The sequence below is a fragment of the Pristiophorus japonicus genome, chromosome 8, assembly GCF_044704955.1.
Source record: "Pristiophorus japonicus isolate sPriJap1 chromosome 8, sPriJap1.hap1, whole genome shotgun sequence".
Lineage (NCBI taxonomy): Eukaryota > Metazoa > Chordata > Chondrichthyes > Pristiophoridae > Pristiophorus > Pristiophorus japonicus.
In genome coordinates, this window is record NC_091984.1 from 196,232,370 (window position 1) to 196,252,553 (window position 20,184).

Consider the following 20,184-nt stretch of genomic DNA (forward strand, 5'->3'; position numbering starts at 1 on the left):
CCCGGTGACTATTCTCCTCCCACTTCTTCTGGATTGCTGTCCAGTGAGCACAGTTGTCACCTGCATTTCCACGCTACTGCCAATAAAGAATAGTGATGTAGGTTACAGGTGCCATGGAGAGATTTGAGCAAAGCTGAGAGAGAAAACACTTGCCAGTCAGTCTCCCAGGGTTCTGCTGAAGACAGGAGTCTGCAGAGTGCTATTAAACATTGACACCATTATTGCACTCAGATTTCTGGTGGTGGGGGCGGTGAGGGGTTCAGCTGCTTACACTCATTTTACAGGTGAATTGTGCCAGAAATAACACCTGCTCATATGCAAATTAACATAGCCAGGAAACTTGCGGGTAACTCCCTCTGCTGAGGAATGACACAACTTTCCAGTACAATTATGACACAACAGACATTGAGGAAATTCAGGTCCAATATATTTTCCACAGACACTTTTAAGCAATTTATTCCTGGGAAGTGGGTGTCGCTGGCAAGGCCTGCATTTATTGCCCATCCATAATTGCCCTTGAGAAGGTGGTGGTGAGCCACCTCTTGAACCGCTGCAGACTATGTTGTGAAGATACTTCCACAGTGATGTTAGCTAGGGTGTTCCAGGATTTTGACTCAGCAACGATGAAGGAACTGAGATATATTTCAAAGTCAGGATGGTGTGTAACTTGGAGGGGAATTTGCAGGTGATGGTGCTCCCATGCACCTGCTGCCCTTGTCCTTCTAGGTGGTAGAGGACACGGGTTTGGGAGGTGCTGCTGAATAAGCCTTGGTGAGTTGCTGCAGTGCATCTTATAGATGCCACAGACTGCAGCCATGGTACGCCAGTGGTGGAGGGAGGGAATGTTTAAGGGGGTGGATGAGATGCCAATCAAGTTGGCTGCTTTGTCCTGGATGGTGTCGAGCTTCTTGTTCTCAAATATTCCATAATATACTGTATAGTTCAATATTAATCTGCTATGATTCATAAACTGTAAAACTTTATGGTGATATACCTGATGTATTTCAGGTAGTCTAAGTTACAGATTCAGACTGGTCCTTAAGATTATTTCCTCAGTTCCACCACACTTGCCATTAAGCAGCTTAGAGTGATCTGACTGATAACATCCTTGAGCTAAAAGGATGGCTGGTCGCAGATGAGTATAGTCAACAGTTTGACGATAGAAATTTGTAGCCAGCTACCTAAGGTAACCAACACACATAGCACCATAGAAATAAGTTAAATGTAATAGTTTGTCTGCTGCAAGACAGACTGTATAACATCCGTAACACTTACACTGCCTCAAGTTCTTGCAGCATTGCCTGTCTTGAGCTGGTTCTGGGAGTGGGTAAGTGACATTATTGGTCAACACATGATTTGCTGTGGTCCTCCATTTTTTGGTAAATGCCCCGTGGATCTGTCTTCTCTTTTGCTTTTCTTTGCCGCGCTGTTTTGTCCCATAGACAATGGCTGTCATGAATTGTAGATTCATCTTATTGTTACCTTCTTTCTTTTTGGACATTGCAATCGATTATTAACCTGAACAGCCAGCTGTTGCTTTGGATTAGATGAATGATCCTTAAAATATAGTTCTGCAGTTGATGCCCATTGCAAGCTTAAAGTTCATAATTGTGGGTTAAGGGAGTGTACTGAGCGAGTGCTGCACTGTTGGAAGTGCCATCCTTCGGATGAGATGTTAAACTGAGGCCCCGGTCTGCCCTCTCAGGTGGATATAAACGATCCCATGTCACTTAGCTGGGGAGTTCTCCCCAGTGTCCTGGACAATATTTATCCCGCAACCAACATCACTAAAACAGATGATCTGGTCATTATCACATTGTAGTTTGTGGGACCTTGCTGTGTGTAAATTGGTTTGCCATGTTTCCTACATCATCATCATCATCAACATCATCATAGACAGTCCCTTGGAATCGAGGAAGACTTGCTTCCACTCCTGAAGTGAGTTCTTTGGTGGCTGAACAGTCCAATACGAGAGTCACAGACTCTGTCACAGGTGGGACAGATAGTCATTGAGGGAAGGGGTGGGTGGGACTGGTTTGCCGCACGCTCTTTCCGCTGTCTGCACTTGATTTCTGCATGCTCTCGGCGTTGTGACTCGAGGTGCTCAGCGCCCTCTCAGATGCACTTCCTCCACTTAAGGCGGTCTTGGGCCAGGGACTCCCGGGTGTCAGTGGGGATGTTACACTTTATCAGGGAGGCTTTGAGGATGTCCTTGTAGCGTTTCTGCTGCCCACCTTTGGCTCATTTGTCATGAAGGAGCTCCAAGTAGAGCACTTGCTTTGGGAGTCTCGTGTCTGGCATGCAGACTATGTGGCCTGCCCAGCAGAGCTGATTGAGTGTGGTCAGTGCTTCAGTGCTGGGGATGTTAGCCTGAATGAGGACGTTGATGTTGGTGCGCCTGTCCCCCCAGGGGATTTGTAGGCTTTTGTGGAGACATTCTCCAGCAACTTGAGGTGTCCACTGTACATGGTCTATGTCTCTGAGCCATACAGGAGGGAAGGTATTACTACAGCCCTGTAGACGTTTCCTACATTACAACAGTGACTACACTTCAAAAGTACTTAATTGGCTGTAAAGCATTTTGGACGTCCTGGGGTTATGGAAGACGCTATATAAATTTAAGTCTTTCTTTTTCTTTCATAAATTCACAGATGATTTATCTACATCCACAAGTTTTTAAATATACCATCATAATTCAACTCAAAAGGATGAGCAGGCCTAGCAACTGAATACAGGTTGTAGTGTGGGCAGAGTACATGCGGGAAGAGAAACCTCTGGGACAGTGGTAATTTCCAACAATATCATCTGGGCTAGAGAGTGAGAGGCAGAAGAAGAGAGATAGGAATTCAGTGCTACTGGGCTTCATGAATAGAGGTATAGAGTACAAAAGTGTGAAAATTATGATGAACCTGTATAAAACACTGGTTTGGTCTCAACTGGAGTACTGTGTCCAATTCTGGGCACCGCACTTTAGGAAGGATATGATGGCCTTAGATAGGCTGCAGAAAAGATTTACGAGAATGATTCCAGGGATGAGGGACTTCAGTTAGGTGGATAGAGTGGAGATGCTGGGGTCATTCTCCTTAGAGCAGAGAAGGTTGAGAGGGGATTTGATAAAGGTGTTCAAAATCATGAGTGGTCTGGACTGGGTAGATAGAGAGAAACTGTTCCCATTGGCGGAAGGGTCAAGAACCAGAGGACACAGATTTAAGGTGACTGGCAAAATAAAATTTTTATGCAGCGAGTGGTTAGGATCTGGAAATCATTGCCTGAAAGGGTGGTGGAGGCAGACTCAATCACAGCTTTCGAAAGGGAGTTGGATAAATACCTGACAGAAAATAATTTGCATGGCTACAGGTAAAGGGCAGGGGTGTGGGACTAGCTGAGATATTTTTGCAGAGATCCGGCACGGGCTCGATGGGACGAATGGCCTTGTTCCATGCTGTAACCATTCTATGATTCCATGATTCTATGACACAATCAGAAACAAAACAGCCTCTACCATATTATCTTGGATGCTGAAGACACAGCATGGCAGCAGTAACCAAGGAGACAGACAGTAAACATATTCTGGTAGACCAGCTCCCAAACCTGCGACCTCTACCACCTAGAAGCAGCAGGTACATGGGAACACCCACACCTGTAAGTTCCCCTACAAGTCACATAGCATCCTGACTTGGAAATATATCGCCATTCTTTCATTGTCGCTGGATCAAATCCTGGAACTCCCTACCTAACAGCACTGTGGGAGTACCTTCACCTTACAGATTGCTGCGATTAAATAAGGCAGCTTACCACCACCTTCTCACGGGCAATTATGGATGTGCAATAAATGCAGACCTCGTTAACAAAGCCCACATCCCATGAATATTTTTTTAATATCCTGTTTCTTTGCAATTGAGCTATTTCCTAAAGCATGTAAACTGAAAAATCAGTAGGCTTGAGGTTTTGCCCTGGGAAAGCCCATTGATTGACCTCAGTATACAATGTCCTGCATCCAGTTCCACTATCGCCTTCTCAATCTGACACTGGGTCATACACTAGTATACCAACCCAGGTCCAGAAGTTGTGCCCATTTTATTTGTTTAAAATTCCTTCCAAAATAAAAGCTAAAAGTTTTTCTTCCCAGATTAAATAGCACATTGTGAAGTGTTTATGCACTCTCGGCTTCAATTTATTAAAGAAACGATTTCTGCAGCGTTACTAGAAAATATGAAGAAAGTGCTGGAAAAATTTCCATCGTGCATACTTCATGTTAACATAAAAAATCACCATGCAATTCATTAGTCAGCAGAATGAAGACCAGGTTGAAGCAGCATTTTTCGAATGTTGGTGTCCCTCCAAATTGAGTGGCAGCAGTCGGTATAAAAAAAACAAGCTTGAGGTTGGCCAACAGCTCAGGTATTTGACCTGCAACACAAAGACCACAAGTTCAATCCCAAGGGCTCCCTGACTCTTAAAGCTCACTGCAGGATTTTTGTCAGTTCTCAGCCTTGTTGCTGGATGAAACATCGTATGGTAGCAAACTGCTTCAACCTGAGGGGAAGGAGATAATTTACATTCTTCTGCTTCACCTACTTGAATCATTCTTCCTGCTGTGGAGCAACACTGTAGAAATATTGGCACTGAAATTCCGGCTTTTCCGATCGGTCAATATTTCTCTTGACAGATCTTCTGCATCCCTGGGACAAGGACATCCACGCAGGCGAGATTGGGCTATTTGCCCATCTCTTGCCCAGCGAGTGTCCTTCAAACTTACTTTTACCAGCGTAAGAGTTTTAAAACATATAAAAATAAAATTTAAACACATTTTTATAGTAAAAACCCTGTCCACTAAGGTAAGTTTATTTTAAACCCTATTAAAACACCATGGGCTAGAATCTCCACTTTTGTGCTTATCGCCCAAAAATGGATGTTATTTCCGGCATGGGCGGTAAAAAAGGCTTTTCAGATCGCCGGCTTCTCGCCCATTCTCAAAACACCTAGTTTACATTTTTGAATATGGGCGTTACCGTGAGCAATATCAAATGGGTGGTAGCGTTAAATTTTTTTGACCTTCTGCCATAAAGTGTGGCCGTCCTTAGCAACGGCATGGCAACGCTCGATTCCCGCGATTCTGGAGGTCAAGGATCACCATGACATGCGCAGAAGAGGAAACAGAGAGAGGGAGCTCAGAGAGATGGAAGGTGTGGCTGGGTGTGGCGTGGCTGCTTTGGGAGGAAGGAGGGAGGCTTTAGAGCTTCACAGCAAGTAGGCAAACAAAAAGTAGCTGTTACCAGCCACATATTTGACCGAATTTGCCCTATAAAAGATGGAGAGGAGGAGGCATCACAACTGGAGAGAGTAATGAGGTGGGAGAGGAGCACATTGGAGGACGCAAAAGAGCCAGGAGGTTCTCGGACGAGGCAAATGCCTCTCTCCTGCAGGAGGTCGAGCCGCGCTGGGGTGATTTGACACAGGGAGGGCGTGGGAAGCCCACCCCAAAGGCCTACCAGAGGATATAGACCGAGATAGCAGAGGTGGTCTCGTCGTCGACCAATGAGGCGCGTTAGGGCAACCAATGCCGCAAACGATGGAATGACCTTGTGGGATCCGCAAGAGTAAGTATTACATTGATTTACATGCACTTATGTATTTAGATAATTTGATTTGTAACAGTCATGAGTGACTATCAGCAGATGTGAGGTCTTGCACTTTTACCGGGAATGTTTTACTCAAAGCCTGCGGTCACGGTGTACGTCTTTAAGTAAAGAATGATAATAATCATAATAATCATGATTACATCTGTCGGTTTTGTGTTGTATCAGTGTCTGTGACAGTACCTAGCAATGATTTCACGCAATGATCTCATGCCATGTCATCTTGTCACCTTTTACAGAAGCTATCGATGATGAGGTCTATGCAGAGGTGAACGGGTGGGGGGCCACCAGTCTCCAGCGACATCATTGAGATGGAGGACCAGGTGCTCGCACTCATGGGGAAGCACACTCGGACAGCCACGGACGCATTTGCAGACCCTGCATTGATGGCTCATGAGTAAAGCTTACACCATTTTGTGATGTGAAGTCAATAGATGCCACACCAACTCATATCCGACCAATCATATATGATAGATGATTTCTAAAAGTGTCATAGAAATAATTTTGGCCTAATGAAAATCACTACAATGCACAATGTGTTGATGGTCATGAAATGTGATGTCTGCGATGACTTTGCGAGCGGTGGTGCTTTTGTCGTGCATATGCTCTGTGTAGCGCTGGACTCACCTTGTCACCCTAACACCCCCTTCTCCTCTAACAACCTCATTTGTGTCTTGCAACTTAGCCAGCAGCACGACCCCAGGCAAGGCCACAGAGGCCAGAAGGTGGGGGGGGCGCGGGGCAGGAGTCGGCGGACAATCCTACTACATCTGGTGCTGAGGAGCTCTGATTGTCGCCCGTCAATCCGCTGGGTCTGTTCTCGACGGATGAGAGCGCAGACTTTGAAGAACTTGCATCACCACGCTCCAGAACCCATTCCACCCCAAGGCCATCTATTGATCCTCCGGTCATTCCCACCTCCACTCTGGAGGTGGCGGCCCCAAGCACCTCTCCATAGGGCACCCCATTTGTCTCCAGGGTGGCGCTGACCCTGCAGAGGCCTCATGGATGTGGCAGGTCTGTTCCACAAGCGCGACATGACAGCGGAGTGATGGTACAGTTGTCCAGGAGGACTGTAGACATTGGTGACCAGCTCATCGAAGCTTTGGGGGGCATATCCCGACACCTGGCCACCATGACCGAGTACATTCGGCGCATGGCAGAGTCCCTGGATGCGATAGCCAGGAACACTGCTGCCACAGCCCTCCCAGTGGTCCCAGAGTGCAGCACTCCACTCTTAGGTTCCGCACTACCACTGCGAACGACAGATGCGAGCAAGGACCAAGATCCTGCTTCTGCATCAGAGAATGTTGCACCCTCAGCACCCCCCTCCCTGCTCCTGTACCCATCCAACCAATGTATCTGCCTTCATTCCCCCCCCCCCCAACGAGCCACTGCCTGAGGAGCTCCTCGGCCAGGCGCCATGGAGCGAAGAGGGGAAGGGGTAGAGGTGGGGAGAAGGAGAGGGGGGAAGGAATGTGTGCAGGTGATGGCTGTGTTATATCTCCATCTGGGTGTATGCAATTTGTTGCAATGTATGGGGGCTGGGGACCATCCTCCTGCTTTGTCTTTGTATTCTGTGTTTCTGGACATGTTGAACCTGTGATTTATGTCAATGGTGGAAAAAGTGGGATGTGGGCGGGGGTTGGGTGTTATTGGCTGTGATATTTATGATTTCAGACCAATGTTGATATTAAACTTAAACTTTTGTTAGTGAACATAACCTTGTTGCGCATTGTCTCAGATAGCTGGACCGTTATACACTGGTGATTCCTTACCATGAAAGGGTTAAATACAACTTAACATCAGTCAACGTAAACTTTAACTGGCTCCAAGGTGATGGGCACCATTGATATCTGAGCTGCACACACACAGTAGTGTGTCAGCGTTGTCACTCACATCAGTGCTCTTTCAGTCAAATCTTTCCGATATTAGCTCCTCACATAAGAGTGAGATTTAACAAATGCTAGCCACACCACTGGCGTTCGTTCCGGTTAGTTCCACTTTTTGTGGGCGGTTTTTTGAGCGAGCAATATTGTGGGCGATATGTGTGCGAGGTGGTGAAATTGAAGGTGGGCAATCTCCATGGCCGCTAGTTTGGGTAAATATGCTCTTTATGACAAAAAAACAGTGGGCAGGCATTAATATTGAATCTCGGCGTGCGGAAAGTAACACTGGGCGATATTATGGGCGTTGAATTCGCCCATTCTGCTGATTCCGCCCCAAAAAAGTGGGCGGGCGGTGATATTTTTTCTCGTCGTTAAACCCATTGGGAAAATAATGCTCGGCGATAAGTCTCCTAAAAAAGCCCGTCAGTTTCCATTTCATGCCAAAATGGGCGATATATGGGCTTTATATGTCATTTCAGCGGTAAAATGGGCATTAAGTGGGCGTTAAGCTTGCAAAAAAAGTGGCGGTCCTAGCCCATTAAAAAAAATCCAAAATATATATTTTTTTTCTAAAACATTTAATTAACTTTAATTTCAATTAATTTTAAATATTTGTGGTGTTTTTTTAATAATGTTGTGTTTGTGCGTTTTAGAGGGTTATTCTCATTGATAGTAATGGGAGCTCATAAAATCGAAGTTCCCATTACTATCAAGGAGAATACTGTACCGTGATTGGTTAACCAGGCCCACGTGACTCCAGCTGATCTGTCCGTATCTAGAATACGTGGATGCGCTGCGAAGCGCATGGAAAGAAGGCCTCCGACCCGAATCCAAGGCACCTCTGGGACCACCAGGTACTCTCGTAGAGAAATTTCGGGTCAGAAGCGTTTGTCCGGAGGAAGCCTCCGATCAGAATTTCAGGGCCAATGGTAATCTAAGTCCTTCCCTCAAATAATAGAAAAGGACTCGAGATGAAAGAATATCCTGGAAAATCAGTAAAAATGCAATTTTGCTTGCAGCTTATTTGAATTGCTGTAATTAATTTTTTAAAGATATTTAGATTTTATTTTATTTCATTCAGCACAGATATTTTAAGTTCTAAATCAGCCTAAATAAAGAGTTGATTTACAAATAGATCGTTTGAGTCGGGGATTTTGCGGCTTAAAGTTCAGTTCGTAATCTTTACCATGACAATACTGAGGAGATGACCCATTATATATCTGACAGAAATCTATCTGGCATCCCACAATCAATCGCAGCTGCTTGTGATTATCACGAGGTACAAACCTTTTTAATCCTTCTCAAGCTGCAAATGTTAAATCTACCGAACACACTGTGTTACATCTTGGCTACCAGACAAGGGAGATGTGTGCCCCATCCTTGCTTTGATGGTGTGGGTAGCAAACAGTTCCAAGATGCTTATGACTGTATCTTGAGAGCAAGGGATCCAATATGCAGAATTGCAGACGGCACATCCTGACAGACAATGCAAAGGATGACAATTAATTTTGCCTGAAGGGAATGAATTGTGCGGAAAACAATGGAATCTTTTTAAAGTGCATTAAACTGGCAATGGCAGTGAGGCTACATCATTCAGTGCTGCCTCACAATGCTTTACAAAAGATGAATGAAATGCCTTCCTGCTTTTTCAGAGCCAAAATGCATAATACGCTTGCTTCATGTTAAATAAGGAGGGAGCATCGTTGGATTTGTATTGTAACTTTATAACACTGCTTGAAATGTGTCTCCCTATTGTTTAAACTAGTGGTGTGAGGAGTGCCATGCGGATTGCCACCTGAGGCTACGAGCTGAGGGATCTTGTACTTATCCTCTCGGTATTACTAAATGGCTGCTCAGAAATGCAGGCAGACGGCGCCTCTACTTAGTACCTGAGCCGATAGATGGCACCTCCGGAAATGCACTGTTCTCGTAGTACAGTACTGAAGTGTCAGTCAAGATTACACTCATTAAATGGGTGGTTATTCAATGAGTAGATAAGCTGTACAGATGAAGAAGGCCCCAGGTTCAATCCAAGGTCTGTGCTAAGTCGGCTGATCTCAACCAAGGCAGCAGTTAGGGTGTTGCAAATGATTTGGGGAGGAGAGAATTAATCAGGATATCCATTCTTGCTCTTTAACCCAGTAACCACTGCTGAAAGTGCATGTGTGTGGACATTGTAGGGCCAAGCATGGCTGTGATGCCCCTTGCTATCAAATAGTTGCTGACGCTCACAGTCAAGTGATCCCAGCCAAGTCAATGGTCGCAGGAGAGAAGGGAAGGGAAGAACATTCACAAGCCAAAAACACGCATTTAATAAAGGGACCCTTCTATGGTTTCCAGCGGCCCATCTCTGATACTCAGTAAACTTTGATGGCAGAAAGCTGTTTGCCTGTTCAATAGATGCAATTGAAAACCAGACAATATTATCCACTGGCTTCTTTGCTCCAATGTAGAGAGGGTGACCTCCAATCGTTTAACATTCAGCGCCCAAAGCAGATCATCGTTGGTATTCTGGGTTCTGCTGTTACAAGGCAGGAGGCTGGTGTGCAATGCTGATTCCACAAAGCGACAAAATGAAGTTTTGCCTGTGTTGCAATTTTGAATTTATATTTTTTGAACTGCTATAATCAGCATATAAGGGATTACAACAGCACTACACAGAGTATTTATCAATGAGTCCAATATTAATGAATGGCTATCTGGTTTAATTAAATCTTAAGAGGTGTATAATTTGGTGCCTTTGTTTCAGAGTGAATCAGAAGCTGCACTGCTGCCAGCCCCCCCCACCCCCACCACCACAGTTCAAAGGGTATGTCCCATCCAGGGATAGAGGGGAAAGCTTTGATTGGCTGAAGTCCTCTGTGATTGACAGTAGTCAGAAAGAAGGAAAGAAAAACTTTCATTTATGTAGAATCTTTCATGACCTCAGGATGCCTCAAAGTGCTTTACTTTTGAAGTGTACTCATTGTTGCAATATAGGAATTTCAGCAGCCAATTTGCACACATTGCAGCAAACACCCATAAACAGCAATGAAATAATGACCAGGTAATCTGTTTTACTACTGTTGGTTGAAGGATAAATATTGGCCAGGATACTGGGGAGAACTCCCCTGCTCTTTTTCAGAATAGTGGCGGCATGGTATCTTATACATCCACCTGAGATGGTAGGCGGGACCTCATTTTAACGTCTCAACCGAAAGACTGCACCTTCAGCAGTACATGATATAGGCCAGTACTCGGTGTAGCGAGTAACAGATCTCTGGGTCATGCTGTTGTTTACCTCGATATTTGACTGGCAAAGGTGCACTCTGAATTATGGGGAATATGAGGTCTGCTTGCATGTGTGACCGGTGACACTGACACCCCCCAAAAAACATTCATTGTGACCGTAACCAGAGCAGGCTCGTAGACTCAAATTTGTATAGGTCTACAATGCTGTTCTTTCCCAGGTAATTCTGTTGTTTACACAATAGAATGCAGCCAAAGGAGGAAGAACCACATGTCATAGGTTGGCTGCACTTCTGTAATGTAATACATGTTAAACCTCCCTAATCCGGAACCCTCGGAACCTAGCCTGTTCTGGATAAGGGATTTTTCTGGACGAGGGATGGTGACGTTAAATTGGATGGTACAGGTACTGAGCAAGGGAATAGCGGGGTTGGCTGGCTTGGGGCTGGGAGCGCAGCAGAGTGATCATGGAGGGGTGGGCGGTGGATCGCGGAGTCAGGCCAGCGATTGTGGGAGTCAGCAGTGAGGAAGGACTTCAATTTGTTCAGGTCGGAGTTCTGCGCATGTGCCACCCGGTGGCCAGGAATGGTTCTGGATGAGGGGTGGTTCCGGATAAGGGAGTTCTGGATAAGGGAGGTTCAACCTGTGGAATACCATAAATACTTATTTATAGGCAACAGCAGTCAATGTATCCTCTGTATAAACACAGTATAGCACGTGTTGTTACATCCCACATGGTATTTAAAGAGCATCCTGAACGAAAGTGATAGCTAAAGTGAGTTGGTCTCACATAAGAGTTTGAACAGCTTTTGTAAGTGTTTACTGATTTTTGCAGAATGGCAAAATAGGTTAAGTTGAAATGAATCTGGCATTTATACAAAACAGCACATTGTTACGGTAAAAATACAATACATTGAAAATTGCTGGAATAAACATTACCTCAACCTAACCCAATGGAATGTGACATTAAATCAATTAAGTTAATTGTGCTTCCTACATTTATAATGAAATAATTATTTTTTATTGCAACATTCAGAGGCCTCATGCCAAACCAAGTTATTTTGAATGAAACCATGTCGCTAAGGATTCTGGGTCTGGAAATTCATTCTCTAAACTATAGATGTTTTCCTTTTTACAATTGTGAGCTTTGCTATTTGATGTCTTGGTACCAGATTTTATATTTCCCACAGCTGCTAGCAGCTGTTGGCATGGATACTGCCCACCTGAAGTGGTTAAAAGTAGTTTATATAATTACATCTATGCCTGGGAGCAGAGTCCTGGAGTCAATGCAGTAATTCATTAGATAAGCACCTGGTTGGGAGACTGAGGACCAACAAGTAAAAACATCACCGCTGAACAAACACAAAGACACACTGATCTTGTAAAAGGAATAAATTATTCCCAATATTGTTCAAACCGAGTTGCATAAACACTACTTCTCTTAAAACCGCTTAATTTTGTCATTCTAGTTCATCAAGTCCCCTTCCACTATTGAATTCTGCAGTGCAGACTGCTACGGTTTGTAGGTTCAATTGATGTGATTGTCAAGTTTTACAGGAAAATAAAAATGTGTCAGAACATTTACAAGGCAGGAAGAAACAGTTTTAATTAAAAATGGATCATTCTATTTTACCAAGAGTTTCATTACATTTTTTGAACCATTTTTCTGTTTTTTTTTAAACAGCATTAATAGGTAGTATTGCTTGGAATAATTTCAAGGACTCGCAGGTTCTCCTTCACGTTTTTGTCTCTTCATATGCTCCATTGGATCTCCTTCCTGCTTTCTCAAAACCACTGAAGAGGCAGTTTTACAATTAATGGAGTTGGAGAGCCATCTTGTGTCACTTAAATGCACTGCAGTTTGTAAAAAGGAAAAGCATGTATTCTTTAAACAGGACAAGGGCATGATGACATATTACGAATCAAAGTACGCAATGAGAATATTTTCTTCGAAAACAAGTCCAGTATTAGATAAATATTTTTACACTCTATAGCTTAGTTCAAAAAACCGAAATGAAAAATGATCCAATGAAAATGAGAACCTTTCTGCTTTAGCATAGATTATTAGTCAACACAAGCTTGTATTTCCCAGGAATGATTCATCACTACTGAAAATGTATTTGAACAACACCTGATATTTCTATAGCGAACATTTAAAGCAGAGATACATCTCAGAGCACTTTACAGGATGGTGAATAGCAAGTGGACACTGAACAGGAGGGAGAAAGGTAAGATGGTCTGGGTGGGGAGGGGGGTTGGGGGTTTAGGGGGTGGGGGGTGGTGGAAATGGAGGAGGGTGGGGTGGGGCAAGAGCACAGTTGTTGTGAAGCTTCTAAAGGCAAGATATTGAGAGATGCTGAGGGGCGGGGTTCCAGAGGGTGGGAACAGAGTTGCTGAAGGAACCCGCCTATTGTTGGAGCAGAAAAAAACATAAAACAAGAATTAGGCCAATGTCAGAGGAGCAGAGGGTGCAGAGAGGAACATGAAGCTGAAGGAGATTATGGAGTTCAGGAGACATAATGCCAAAGCTGATTTGCTGCAATATGGGAATCCACTGGAGCTTAGCAAATACCAGATTGATGAAAATATAGCCTCAACTTGGCTGACAATAGAGCCTGAGGCATTCTGGATGACTTGTCATTTATCGAGAATGCTGATAGATTTCAGTATGTTTTAAAGGATGCAAATCTTTCCAGTGCTATTTTTTTCATACTGTGGTTCAAGTAACACCAGTCTACATATTTAACATGGTCATGACACTACTTCAGAATTATGGATCAACTATCTTATTTCACCACCCTCTGAACTTGCAGCACTCCGCTCGCTCAGATCCAACCGCAACCTTGTCATTAAACCTGCTGACAAGGGTGCCGCTGTTGTTGTTTGGAGAACCGACCTCTACCTTGCAGAGGCTGATTGCCAACTCTCTGACACCTCCTCCCAACTCCCCCTGGACCATGACCCCACTGCTGAACATCAAGTTATCATTTCCAAGATCGTCACTGACCTCATCGCCTCTGGAGATCTTCCTTCCACAGCCACCAACCTCATAGTTCCCCAACCCCCCACAGCCCGCTTCTACCTCCTTCCCAAGATTCACAAACAGGACTGCCCCGGTAGACCCATCGTTTCAGCTTGTTCTTGCCCCACAGAACTTGTTTCTTCCTATCTCGACTCTATTTTTTCTCCCCTTGTCCACTCTCTTCCCACCTACATCCGCGACTCCTCCAATGTCCTCCATCACTTTAACAGCTTCCAGTTTCCTGGCCCCATCCGTCTCTTGTTAACCAAGGACATCCAGTCCCTCTACACTTCCATCCCCCACCAGGATGGCCTGAGGGCGCTCCGCTTCTTCCTCGAGCAGAGGCTCAACCAGTCCCCATCCTCCAACACCCTCCTTCGCCAGGCTGAACTTGTTCTCACATTGAACAACTTCTCCTTTGACATCACTCAATTCCTCCAAATTAAAGGTGTTGCTATGGGAACCCGCATGGGTCCTAGCTATGCCTGCCTTTTCGTGGGATATGTGGAACATTCTTTGTTCCAGTCCTACTCAGGTCCCCTCCCTCACCTCTTTTTCTGGTACATTGATGACTATCGGTGCCGTTTCCTGCTCTCGCCCTGATTTTGAAAATTTCATTCAATTTGCATCCAATTTCCACCCTTCCCTCACCTTCACATGGTCCATCTCCGACTTTTCCCTTCCCTTCCTCGACTTCTCTGTCTCTATTTCTGGGGATAGACATTCGACCAGTATCCAATATAAGCCCACCAACTCCCACAGCTACCTGGACTAAACTTCCTCCCACCCCACATCCTGTAAGGATTCCATTCCATTCTCCCAGTTTCTCCATCTCCGTCGCAGCTGACGACGCCACCTTTCACACTAATGCCTCTGACATGTCTTCCTTTTTCCTTAGCCGAGGATTCCCCTCCACCATGGTTAACATGGCCCTCGACCCTGTCTGTTCTATTTCCCGCACCTCTGCTCTCAACCCTTCCCCTCCCTCTCAGAACCATGACAGGGTTCCCCTTGTGCTCATCTTTCACCCCACCAGAATCCACGTTCAACGGATCATCCTCCGCCATTTCCGCCACCTCCAGCATGATCCCACGACCAATCACATCTTCCCCTCCCCTCCCCTCTCAGCATTCCGAAGGGACCGCTCCCTCCGCGACACCCTGGTCCATTCCACAATCACTCCCAGCATCCCCTCCCCTTCCTACGGCACCTTCCCATGCAAGTGCAGGAGATGCAACATCTGCCCTTTTACCTCCTCACTTCCCATTATCCAGGGCCCCAAATACTCCTTCCAGGTGAAACAATGATTTACTTGTACTTCTTTCAATTTAGTATACTGTATCCGCTGCTCATGATGTGGTCTCCTCTACATTGGGGAGACCAAGCGTAGATTGGGTTACCACTTTGCTGAATACCTCCATTCAGTCCGTAAGTGTGACCCTGAGCTTCCAGTCACCTGTCACTTTAATTGTCCACTCCACTCACATTCTGATATCTCCCTCCTCAGACTCCTCCACTGTTCCAATGAAGCTCAACACAAGCTCGAGAAACAGCACCTCATCTTTTGTTTAGGCACTTTACAGCCTTCTGGACTCAACATCGAGTTCAACAATTTCAGAGCATAACCTCTGGCCATCTTTGGCTCCCTTTCCCTCCACCCCCATCTTATGTTTTTTTTCTCTTTGTCTATAACGGCAGCTTGTCATTACTACGCCATTCACACCCTATCCAGATAAACCATTTTCTAACCTCTATCATTACCATTTCAAAACCTCTATCATTACCATTTCAATTCGGCCCATCCTCCCTTTTGTTGCTCTAATCTCTCCTGCCTTCCACCCCATCACAGACCTTCCTTTTTGTTCTTTCTTCCCCTCCCCTTTTCAGTGCTTAAGAATGTGCTCTTTTCAAGTTCTGACGAAGGGTCATGGACATGAAACATTAACTCTGTTTTTCTCTCCACAGGTGCTGCCTGACCCGCTGAGATTGCCAGCATTTTTGGTTTTTATTTCAGATTCCAGCATCCGCAGTATTTTGTTTTTGTACTTTATTTTAATGTTTGTGATCTGAAGTCAGAGGAGTGGAGGAATGCATGCCTAGGCCACAAAGAGATTTGAATATTATGGCAAGGAATTTCAGATTGACTTATTAGGACACAGGGAACCAGAGAACTTTAATAGCATTGGCAAGGTTGATGGTAATAGATGTGTCAAAGCCTGTATGGGAGATGGCATGGGTGGAAGAATTCTGGATGAACTAAAGTTTGTGAATGGTGGAGGTGATGAGGTCTGTTAAGAAAATTTGCAGAGTTCAATCTTGGAAGTGATGAAGGCACGAATTAGGATCTTGGCAGTAGTGGGGGAGGGGTGGGTCACTGATGTTCTGGAGGTTGGAGGAATGTGGTCTTTGTGACTGACCGGATGTGAGGTAGAAAACTCAGCTTAGACTTGATCGGGATACCAAAGTTGCACGACACTGTATTTAGCTTGAAATAAGAGCCAGGAAAGGTTGATTAAGTCAGAGCCAGTGCATGGAAGTATTGGTAGCAACCAAAAATGTTTATGGCAGTCAGATACGATGGCTTCAGTTTTGCTCAATTTGAGTTGATAGAAATAATGCCTCATCTAGGACATGATTGTTAGCCTTGGCTCAGTTGTAGTCATCTCACCTTTGAGTCAGAAGCTTATATGTTCAAGCCCCATTCCAGAGATTTGAGCATATAATCTCCACTGGCACTCCAGTGCAGTCCAGAGATATCATCTTTTGGATGAGATATTAAACTGAAGCCCTGCCTGTTTTCTGGAATGGATGTAAGAATATCCATAGCATTATTAGATGGCGAGTCCTGCCAGTGTCTTTTCCAATACTTATCCCTCAGGCAACACCACTAAAAACAGTTTCTTTGATCATTTATCTCATTGCTGTATGTGACCTTGCTGTGCAAAAATTGGCTGCACATTTCCCTATATTACAGCAGTGACTACACTTCAACGGCAGATTGGCTGTGAAGTGCTTTGACACTTCCTAATGTCATGAAAGGCGCTATATAAATGCAATTTTTTCTTTGTTGATATCAGACCAACATTCATAAACATACTCAGCAGCCAACCTGTCGCCATGCTGAGATTAGATCATTCTGCAGACCAGAGATTGAAGCTGCGACCTTCAGTTCCACAGGGCACTTGCCTATTCAGTCACTGGAGAACTATCCTGTCTGTCGTAAAAATAAAAAAGGGAAGGTGGCTCAACCGTGGCTATCAAGGGAAATCAGGGATAGCATTAAAGCCAAGGAAGTGGCATACAAATTGGCCAGAAATAGCAGAGAACCCGGGGACTGGGAGAAATTTAGAACTCAGCAGAGGAGGACAAAGGGTTTGATTAGGGCAGGGAAAATGGAGTATGAGAAGAAGCTTGCAGGGAACATTAAGACGGATTGCAAAAGTTTCTATAGATATGTAAAGAGAAAAAGGTTAGTAAAGACAAACGTAGGTCCCCTGCAGTCAGAATCAGGGGAAGTCATAACGGGGAACAGAGAAATGGCGGACCAATTGAACAAGTACTTTGGTTCGGTATTCACTGAGGAGGACACAAACAACCTTCCGGATATAAAAGGGGTCGGAGGGTCTAGTAAGGAGGAGGAACTGAGGGAAATCCTTATTAGTCGGGAAATTGTGTTGGGGAAATTGATGGGATTGAAGGCCGATAAATCCCCAGGGCCTGATGGACTGCATCCCAGAGTACTTAAGGAAGTGGCCTTGGAAATAGTGGATGCATTGACAGTCATTTTCCAACATTCCATTGACTCTGGATCAGTTCCTATGGAGTGGAGGGTAGCCAATGTAACCCCACTTTTTAAAAAAGGAGGGAGAGAGAAAACAGGGAATTACAGACCGGTCAGCCTGACATCGGTAGTGGGTAAAATGATGGAATCAATTATTAAGGATGTCATCGCAGTGCATTTGGAAAGAGGTAATATGATAGGTCCAAGTCAGCATGGATTTGTGAAAGGGAAATCATGCTTGACAAATCTTCTGGAATTTTTTGAGGATGTTTCCAGTAAAGTGGACAAGGGAGAACCAGTTGATGTGGTATATTTGGACTTTCAGAAGGCTTTCGACAAGGTCCCACACAAGAGATTAATGTGCAAAGTTAAAGCACATGGGATTGGGGGTAGTGTGCTGACATGGATTGAGAACTGGTTGTCAGACAGGAAGCAAAGAGTAGGAGTAAATGGGGACTTTTCAGAATGGCAGGCAGTGACTAGTGGGGTACCGCAAGGTTCTGTGCTGGGGCCCCAGCTGTTTACACTGTACATTAATGATTTAGACGAGGGGATTAAATGTAGTATCTCCAAATTTGCGGATGACACTAAGTTGGGTGGCAGTGTGAGCTGCGAGGAGGATTCTATGAGGCTGCAGAGCGACTTGGATAGGTTAGGTGAGTGGGCAAATGTATGGCAGATGAAGTATAATGTGGATAAATGTGAGGTTATCCACTTTGGTGGTAAAAACAGAGAGACAGACTATTATCTGAATGGTGACAGATTAGGAAAAGGGGAGGTGCAAAGAGACCTGGGTGTCATGGTACATCAGTCATTGAAGGTTGGCATGCAGGTACAGCAGGCGGTTAAGAAAGCAAATGGCATGTTGGCCTTCAAGCGAGGGGATTTGAGTACAAGGGCAGGGAGGTGTTGCTACAATTGTACAGGGCCTTGGTGAGGCCACACCTGGAGTATTGTGTACAGTTTTGGTCTCCTAACCTGAGGAAGGACATTCTTGCTATTGAGGGAGTGCAGCGAAGGTTCACCAGACTGATTCCCGGGATGGCGGGACTGACCTATCAAGAAAGACTGGATCAACTGGGCTTGTATTCACTGGAGTTCAGAAGAATGAGAGGGGACCTCATAGAAACGTTTAAAATTCTGACGGGGTTAGACAGGTTAGATGCAGGAAGAATGTTCCCAATGTTGGGGAAGTCCAGAACCAGGGGACACAGTCTAAGGATAAGGGGGAAGCCATTTAGGACCGAGATGAGGAGGAATTTTTTCACCCAGAGAGTGGTGAACCTGTGGAATTCTCTACCACAGAAAGTTGTTGAGGCCAATTCACTAAATATATTCAAAAAGGAGTTAGATGAAGTCCTTACTACTAGGGGAATCAAGGGGTATGGTGAGAAAGCAGGAATGGGGTACTGAAGTTGCATGTTCAATGAATGGCGGTGCAGGCTAGAAGGGCCGAATGGCCTACTCCTGCACCTATTTTCTATGTTTCTATCATCATTATTTTTAATCGTTTGTATTGTTCAAAAGTCACTGTTGGGCTCAAACTCTAACAGAGAACTCTCCACAGCCAGTGGCACAGTGAAGAAGGTGATTGATTGATCCTGTCACATGCCAGAACATCCTTAATTGACTTTTATAAGATGCCAAGACAGATACAGTTTTCAAATGACCCGATCAAGTAAACAACGAATGGCTTTAAATTTACAATTTCAAAATCTATAGCACAAAAATCATTAGATTTCAGTTTGCCTGAATGGAATCACTTGCACTCATGGAAACACAAGAGCGTCATGTAAAAACAATCAACTATTTTGGTTTCCTCATTACAAACAGATCTTCTCAAGAAAGGCCAGCTTTTTAATTATTTACCATCGGCGCAATTTAAATAGCAGTTAACCAGAACAGAAGCTTATATTTTGTATGGAAGGCCATGCATAATTAATCAGTATGTCCTCAAATTACAGTGGACCATAGATGTTGGCTGCTGAAGAGCACAGAGATGCTGATAGGATTGCATTTGAACAGTAAACACGTTGTTATTCATCGAGTAGTAGGATCCAGTGTTAGATTCATGTGTACAACATCTATATATGTTCGACACCATCTTACATTCCATAAACCACGATATTTGTTTTAAATTGCTACAAAATGTGCAATAAGGAATTGATCAACTTCAGACAAGATTTTTTTTCTCCCTCTGCTGAAGGTGATCCATGATGGGCCACAGTTCCTGCACCATTAGTCATCTTGTCCCTCTCCCAAGTAGTATTTCGTCCTGTATGAGTATAGGTAACGCATGAAAGAAAGAAAGACTTGCATTTATATAGCGCCTTTCACGACCACCGGATGGCCCAAAGTGCTTCACGGCCAATGAATTACTTTTTGAAGTGTCGTCACTGTTGTAATGTCGGAAATGTGTACAGCAAACTCCCACGAACAGCAATGTGATAATGACCAGATAATCTGATTTTGTTATGTTGATTGAGGGATAAATATTGGCCAGGACACCGGAGATAACTTCCTTGCTCTTCTTTGAAATAGTTCCATGGGATCTTTTACATCCATCTGAGAGAGCAGATGGGCCCTCAGTTTAACGTCTCATCCAAAAGGGTGGCATCTCCATTA

The 20,184-nt window shown here is 44.5% G+C and overlaps 1 long non-coding RNA gene across 1 annotated transcript in view; it reads right to left on the reverse strand.

Annotated features, from left to right (window-relative positions):
- Positions 1-12,462: 12,462 nt before the first annotated feature.
- The window catches only part of LOC139268272 (uncharacterized), a 98,013-nt gene continuing 90,291 nt past the window's right edge, over positions 12,463-20,184 (reverse strand). The window contains exon 3 of the long non-coding RNA XR_011594000.1: positions 12,463-12,610. This is a non-coding gene — a long non-coding RNA (uncharacterized lncRNA). The remainder of the gene's footprint in view (positions 12,611-20,184) is intronic.